The sequence below is a fragment of the Scyliorhinus torazame genome, chromosome 2 (assembly GCF_047496885.1).
Source record: "Scyliorhinus torazame isolate Kashiwa2021f chromosome 2, sScyTor2.1, whole genome shotgun sequence".
Lineage (NCBI taxonomy): Eukaryota > Metazoa > Chordata > Chondrichthyes > Carcharhiniformes > Scyliorhinidae > Scyliorhinus > Scyliorhinus torazame.
In genome coordinates this window covers 102961702-102970296 of record NC_092708.1, presented here as the reverse complement: position 1 = coordinate 102970296, position 8595 = coordinate 102961702, and positions in this window count along the sequence as shown.

Here is an 8595-nt window from a genome sequence, read left to right as displayed (position 1 = left end):
GGAAGACTTCACTCTTGCTCAGGTTGCGTTCGTAGCCTGAGAAGGTCCCATACTCTCAGGAGCTTCATATTCCCTTCCATGCCGCTTTGCGGGTCTGTGATGTAGAGGAGCAGCTCTACATAGAGTGAGACTCTGCTCTGTGTCTCCTCTTCGGGTACCCTTCCAGCTTCTTGCCGCCCCGAGGGCAATTGCCAGCGACTCTATTGCCAAAATGAACAGGAGCAGGGACAGCGGGCAACCCTGTATTGTGCCTCTGTGCAGCTGGACGTATTCAGAGCTGGTCGTGTTGGTCTGTATGCTTGCCTTGGAGGCGTTGTATAAGAGTTTCACCATGAGATAAACCCTGTCCCCAGCCCAAACTGCTCTAGTACCTCACTGAGGTACTTCCACTCAAATCTGTCGAAGGCCTTCTCTGCATCCAGGGAGATGATCACCTCTGGTCTCATCTGGTTCTCTCTCCGGATGGGGTCAATATCACGTTTAGCAGTCACCTAGGGGGGGATTCGCCGTTAGCCGATGCTGAAATCGGGAAGTGCGATCGGACGGAGAATAGCTTCTGATGCCAAAATCACAGCAGGTGCCGGTTTGACGCCACATTGTGATTCCCTGTCACTTTGAAAACGGCGTCAATGCGTTTCACACCACGCGTACTTTAAACATCATTTGCATATCATTAGTGGGCACACCCGTGATTCCCCAGCTCCGATGAGCCGAGTTCCTGACGGCGTGGTCCATGTGTGCTCTCAAAGATTGTGAACCTGGCGTGGTGGCTGCCGAGAGAGAGAGGGCGTACGGACGTTGCCATAGTTCCCCGACAGTCGTGCCGCCGGCTGGGGGCTTCTGTCAGGGCCGAGGGGAGTGCTGAGGGGTGGCCAGGGGGTGAGCTATGGGGTCGGGGTGAATGGGTACGCGACACCATTACCGCAGCCGGTAAGGCGACCCTGCAGCTGCGCATGCCACTGACAGCCCGCTTTAAACCTAGTGCCATGGGTGCCCTCTGGCCCCAGCCGACCCATCAGCTGGGCGCTCCAGCACAACCTGTCCCCCTTTTTCTGGCTTCGACACGTGTGTGTTCGGGGAGTGTAATGTTTATGTGCGGCTGCAGCTTGTCAGCCCTACGAGTGTCCATCACGGACCTGGTGAATCATGCATCATTTTTCATGGGAATCGATGGTGTTCCATGCAGCACCAGTAGGGAAATCGGTCCTGGTGCGGGGCCGATTTTCCTGTCGTAAATGTCCACGGATTCTCCGTTGGCGTCAATACTTAGTCTCATAAATGGAGAATCCAGCCTCTGATGTTCGCTGTTAGCTGTCTACATTAACAATGCCTGCCTGGTCCTTTGCGACCACCTCTGCTATGCAGTTCTCTAGTCTCTTAGCCAGGATTTCTGCAGGTATTTTCGCAGCCAGATTGAGCAGTGAAATGGGTCTATACGATCCGCATTCCGTTGGGTCTTTGTCTTTCTTGGGTATCAGTGACGTGGTGGCTTGTGTTAGCATTGGAGGCAAGATGCCCCTTGCTAGTGAGTCTGCAAACATCTCTCGCAAGTGCGGGGCCAATGCTGTTGCCAATTTTTGTAGGAGTCCGTCGGGAACCTGTCGGGTCCCGGCACCTTCCCCGTCTGCGTGGAGTTGATGCTCTCAATGACCTCTCACATTTCTTACAATGCTTCCAGCCCCCTCCTCCTACATGTCCAGTCCATCGAGGAACCATTTCATCCCGAGTCCTCATCGGTGTACAGTCCCCGGTAGAAGGCCTCGAACGCATTGTTGACCTTTTTTGGTTAGGCTACCAGTCCACCACTGTTATTCTTCACCTACACTATTTCCCTTGTGGCTGCCTACGTTCTCAGTTAGTGAAGCAGCAGGCGGCTAGCTTTGTCTCCGTGTTCGGCGAAGGTCCGCCTTGTCTGGCGGAGTTGGTCGATAGCAGGTTAAAGTCTATTTGCAGCATTTTCCTCTCCACCAGAAGCTCTACGGTCGAGGCCTCAGAGTATCGTCTGTCTACGTCCAAAATGGAGTTGATCAGTTGATGCCTAGCTGCCCTCTGTTCTCTGTCCCTGCGCGCCTTGTAGATGATAATTTCTCTTCTAATCACAGCTTTCAGCACCTCCCAGAACGAGGTGGGTGAGTCCTCCCCATTCCGGTTGTTAGTAATGTACTCACCTAAGGCCTGTGATGTTTTCTGGTGAAGACCTTGAAGGCCGGGAGGGTTGTGTCACACTACATGGGCATGACCCGTCTCCAACCTCATAACCATGTAGTGTGGAGTGTGGGTGAAGATTACGATTGCGGAGCATCCTGTTCTTACTGTCCCTGGAAGCAGTTTTCAATGGTATTTTAGAATCTCAGGTGCCTCATTCCTATGTACTTGTGCCATGTGAGAACTCCACTGGCTGCACAATGATTAGCAGCCAATAGGCTGGATGCCTTCCGCACCTCACAACCCATGCTCCCCACACCCCAACAGTCCCCAAGACCATCCCTACATAAGTCTTGGGCTCCACATTCAGTGTCATTTGGAACTGAATCTAAATGATAAATAGAAAATAAATTTCAATTCAATAGAGCATAGATGTTGAAAGGGTAATCTAAACGATATGTTTGAGATTATTTTGATTTCATCATGTTGCCTTGGACCTCTGAGCAGTATACAAGGCATTATCCAGAAGAACCCTTCCCATCACCCTCTGTCCTGAATTTTGTGTACATCAGGCACATGCATTCAGCAGGCCCTGAAGCGGATATAAAACATGCGTCTAGCCGCAATCGACCCTGGAACATAATTTCACGCTGTCTTACCAACTACTGGGCAGTCAGCGTGAAACGCACACTGGGAAAAACTTAGGGCTGCTGGGGTGAATGGGAAGAGGGCGGTGCCAAGAAAGGGGATGGTACGGGCTAACGCTCCTAATGTGCCACTGAGGGGCCGTCTCAGGGAGCTGCTGTCCTGTAAAAAAATAATAGAGACGCAAAAGCTATGCAAAGACTGTCTCGACAGCACAATCAAAAACAAACGTCAGTCCCCTGACAACTTTTAAAATGTTATTTGAGCCCTGACAGTTCACCCCGTCCTGAATCAAGGTAAAACGCAAAGGCCGCCTGGCTAATCGGCCTGCCTGCCAACCGTGAAAACAGATGGGCCATGTAAAAGTGTGTGCAATTGGCTTCCCAATGAGCTGAGTTGCCTTCTTGATTGTCATGTTTCCGACTCTCATGCCGCCTGCTGACCGAAATATTGCGTGAGTGCACGATGATGTCAGGCGCATGCCCGACATCTCCTCACGTGATTTCACACATTTCCGGGGCGGGTGCATGTGTGCCCAAGCAATGCAAAATTCGGGCCTCTGTGCAAACTCGTGTCCACAATGGAGACTTACTCACCTTTGCAGATCTTTGTTTTTAAGTTTAGAGTATCCAATTCATTTTTTCCAATTAAGGGGCAATTTAGCGTGGCCAATCCACCTACCCTGCACATCTTTGGGTTGTGGGGGTGAAACCCACACAAACACGGGGAGAATGTGCAAACTCCACACGGACACTGACCCAGAGCCGGGATCGAACCTGGGACCTCGGAACCGTGAGGCAGCTGTGCTAACCACTGCACCACCGTGCTGTCCTACCTTTGCAGATCTTAAATCATCATTGCTCCTCTTTCTGCATTGTGTCCAGTTCTTCAGACGACCCCAGCGCTGCTGACCTCTGCTACAATCTTCGCCAAGGCTGCTCTGCTCATGCTGGGAGGTGTTCTCTTTCCATCGGTTGGCACAAGTACCTCCTGCCTGTTATGAACATATATATGAACATACAAATCCGATGCTGGGGTAGTCCACTTGGCCTCTCGAACCTGTTTCCCCATTCAATGAGATCACGGTTGATCAGATTTTAACTTCGACTCCGCATCTCGTACTGATAACCTTTCACCCTGTTGCTTATCAAGAATCTACTGAGCTCTGCCTTTAAAATATTCAAAGCCTCTGCTTCCACTGCCGGTTGTGGAAGAGTTATAAAGACTTGCGACCCTCTGGGAGAAAACATTGTTATACCATGACCCCTAGTTCTAGATTATCCCACAAGAAGAAACATCTCTCCCCATCCGCCCTGTCAATACCCCTCAGGATCCTAAAAATTTAAATCAAGTCGTCTCTTACTCTTTTGAACTCCAGTGGATACAAACCCAACCTGTCCAACCTTTCCTCATAAGCCAAATATCCAGGAGGAGGGCTCATAGGGAGTCGTCATTGAAACTTGGGGCTGGTCTGCTTATTCTCACTGCCCCATTACCTGGCTCCCTTCTCTCAGCCATCAGGGGAGAGAGAAAGACTAATCAATCAGCTGCTCCATATATCCTTATTTTCCTTATGGTTATGCATAGAATGCCATAGCTGAGTCTTTGCAGAAAGTCTTTCATTCTGACCCTCGGTGAAAATAGTTAGAGTGAATTGAAAATTCAAACTCACTTGTGTCAATGCTTGCAAGTACTTACACCCTGCATCAAAATCTTCAACCTTTCTGAAAACTCCTAACCCTGGTGCACTTGACGCAGTCCCGCACATAATGCGCACTCAAATGCACACTTTCATTGGAACTGTGTTTGAACCCATGATGAGAGTTTGAGTTTCCAGCTTGAAGCTATGCATTAGTTCACTTCACGTATCTCTGGCCTGGAATTGGACTTGAAGTTGAAACAACTCTGTTGATATTTATTATAAGAGTAAAGAATTTTATGTGAGGGTATTAAACATTGATGCATTTTACCCTGTACTAAAATCAGAGTTTAATTTCAAGGCCATGGGCGGGATTTTCAGATCCCCCAATGGCAGGTTTTCTGGTTCAAAGATAGCTTGCCACTGGCGGCCAGCAGAATATTCCGCTTCCGCCCATATCTATGGCAGTTTGTTTGGCTTGCCCGTCCCTCTGTGGGGCGGGGGGGGGGGGGGGGGGGGGGGGGGGGGGGGGGGGTCGCATTCGATGTGACTAGAAGATCCTGCCAATGGGAAGAGCCAGAAAACCCCATCTGTTTGATGGAATCTTGACATTTTCTTTCAAAGTGTCATTCTGGACGGGAAAAGCTGAGGGTAGCCCGCTGGCAGCTTTGCCGGGTTTTACCGCCATTTTTAAAAACATTTTTACAAAAAAACATGAAGAGGCAGGTCTCACGATGTCACGCAGCCACCCCCCTCCGGAATCCCCTGGCGCCTCCCCCATAGAACCCCACTCCCATGGAACACCATCGCCCTAGAAACTACCACACTACCCCTGGCACTGACCCTTGGAAGTTCAGGCAGTGCCAGGGTACTGACCAGGCATGATCCTCCCCTCTTCTCTGGGGTGCAAGGGGCAGGGGGGGGGGTGCTGCTGTACTCATCTGTGCGCGTCCAGCGGGTTCTGCTCGTCAAGTGCACATCTTGGGGGACCTGGGCAAGATTCCATACCCTCACACCGACATGAATAGACAGATTACCGTGGAGGACCATCGTGTAAGGGTCTCATAATTATATTTAAATGTGTGCAAAGTGGGATCCCAACTTCTAAAGCTGCGTTTCCTGTCACGTTTTTGGCAGGGGGCGGTGATTATCGATTGGGGAAATCCCACCAGCGTAAAAGCCATTTTGGATCCCTCAAGCCATTCTCCCAGAAATGGGAGCAGAAAATCCCCCCCCCCCCCCCCCCCCCCCCACACACACACACCCCCACACCCCCACAAGGTGTTTTCAATTTTCTGTTTTCTGTTAAGGGTTATTCAGCCTTTTGAGTTTTGATGTTTTTTTTTGTTTTGCTAACTCCCTTGGATGACTTTTAAATGATAAACTGTATTGTACAGCTGTGGAATTGAACAAGTGATTTTGAAAAAAATTCAGCAATAAATAATGATAACTAACAAAAATGACAAAACACAGAAACCCTCAATTTATAACTATGGGCAAGGGGTACGTGTGGGGCCTCATTTAATTATAGCAGGCCTGATTTCCACCTGGATCCAATATCAGGTGATGGCCAAAGGGCCGAAGTCGAATGAACATGATTAAAAGGTGGGGGCCCTCGGGAGCAGCATGCAGATAAGTATTAATGGTTTGATTGGGATAGTTGGTCATGGTTGGAAGGATGGACCAGCCTATTGGGAAAACATATTTGCAATTTTGGCTGCTTCGTGCTCCCAGCAAAATATAGTCAGGTTCTGAATGATGTCATCAGACCCCAGCTTTTGAATTTCAGTGACACCCTTGCTATGTTTTGTGCAACTGCCTCGATGGGTGGCCTGTTAAAATACCACAAGGAACAGGTGAGTCGGTCACTGCAAACATTTTCCAATTCTTCCATTCCTTGTTTTTGATGACCGTGGGTGTTAAAATCAGGGCTTGTATGACAGACACCAGTGTGTCAAGATTACTATTAGTGCAGTGATACTGGATTTTTCACCGAGTTGCACATATTATAATGAGGTTTCCAAGGCCCAGCACTACACACTGCTGCTGATACTGAAGGTAATGACTACAATTGTAACCATTAATGAAAACTGCTTAAATGTTCACAAAACTGGGTTTTACCTAATGAAGCTTATCCAGCTAAATCAATGATAAAAGTTATAATGAGGAGTCAAATCAGTGATCATTGGACGCCACTATCATAAACCCATGATAAAACTTAATCTATAACTGATGTAACTCTAATATTTATATATTTATTGTTTCCTGAAAAAACTCTTTTGCAAAGTAAACAACTTGGCACACGAAAGGGACAGTGAGAGTGGAATATATCCTTTATGGTGCTAAAATATAGACAATAGCAAATTAGTGCAAAATCAATATTCAAAGTAGTGGATATTTAACAGTAGCTGAAAATTGAGATTTGTTTATTTATTTAATTGTGATCAATTTTGAAATATTCTTACTTTGGACACACCATCATTTGCATTTTTATTTGTGCATTTCTGGTGTCTTAGCTCACTTTTTAATTTTTTTTGTTGTTGACTTCATTTATTCCCTATACAATTATCGCTTGTGATTTCAATTGATCATCCATGATCCAAAAGAACTAGTTAGTACAGAGTGAATGAGATGAATGACACCTTTAAATGGTCAACATATTAGAGGGCTCACACTCACTATGTGCAACTTAAATAATCCAAGGATATTAGCCTAGAATTGGAGAGTAGGATTTCTCTCGCTGTCACTCATCTGTGATTTTCCACGAAATGGCCTATTAGTGCCCAGAGGGTGGGCTTGCCATCCAACCAAGGGCACTGTGTACGCTCTCAAAACTGGAGGGGCAATAAGAGTCCCTCCAGCTCACAGCAGCAGGATGTAATTTCAGGCAAGTGTACCTCAAGATGGCCCCCTCTCCAATTGTTTAACCTTTTAAATTAAAGACCGCTTTGCGGTGGACTATGACTGAAGCTGTAGTCAGGCAGACAGAGATGGACCACTAAGCCTATTTGGAGTGCTGGTCTCCAGGTCTGCTGATGGGAGCCCACCACTGACATGCTGGCCAGTGGCATGAAATTCTGCGGCCACCTCCCTATGACTAGGACCTAAAGATTCACCCTGGAGTATTAAATAAATAAATCCATCACATAGTTTATAAATCCATAATGGTTACTTTAGACATCTAGGAAGAGGGATCAGGAACTCGAGTCCGTTTACCCATTCAATTGTCTGTTTTGGTTTCATAACCTTAGCACTTTTGCCCAACAAAAATGACATATTTCATGTTTGAAGTTTTTGATTGACTTTTTATTCATTTATTCGGTCATGGGAAGGAGGTGTTGCTGGCTAGATTAGCCTCAATAGTTCTTTGGTGTCATGAGAGATCTAAATTTCCACTACTCTTTGTGTAAAATTGTGCTTCTCACATCTGTATGCTCTCGTACAAACTTTATGATTAAGCCCTTTTGTACTGAGTCCTCCACAAGAACGTTCTCTCTGTTAACCTTCTGAAATCAAAATAATCTCAAACATATCGTTTAGATTACCCTTTCAACATCTATGCTCTATTGAATTGAAATTTATTTTCTATTTATCATTTAGATTCAGTTCAAAAATGGTGTAAGGAGCCAACAATTTAATTAAAACGGTGTCCAGAAAACCGAAGTTTAACTATGTTTTTGAATTTAAGGCAGGAACTATAATGTGCTTACACGTATGCTGCTCCTTAAAACCAAGCAGATGCTAACCACAAAAATAAAAGCAAAATACTGCGGATGCTGGAGATCTGAAATAAAAACACGAAATGCTGGAAATACCTAGCGGATTTGTCAGTGACAGTGTAGAGAGAAACAGAGTTTACATTTCAAGTCCAGAATTGCAGTCCTCAGAATTGCAGTGTCTCTTCACTGTTTTTTTACATTTCTGAAGCTAGCCACAGAAGGTATTTGATAGAATTAACATCTTTCACTTTCTTCCTTTTATCCCAGGTAGCGCAGCAACTGACAACATTCCTCCCAGCATCCAACAGTCTCCCAGTAATTCAGAGGCACCAAATTAGTGACCCAGGCACACATACTTACCTGATTTTTCTTACGTTTTGTGGGGAGTATCTGTGCTCTATGCTCAGTGGTGTAGCTCGACATTAGAACATAAAGGTGTCCAAGAAC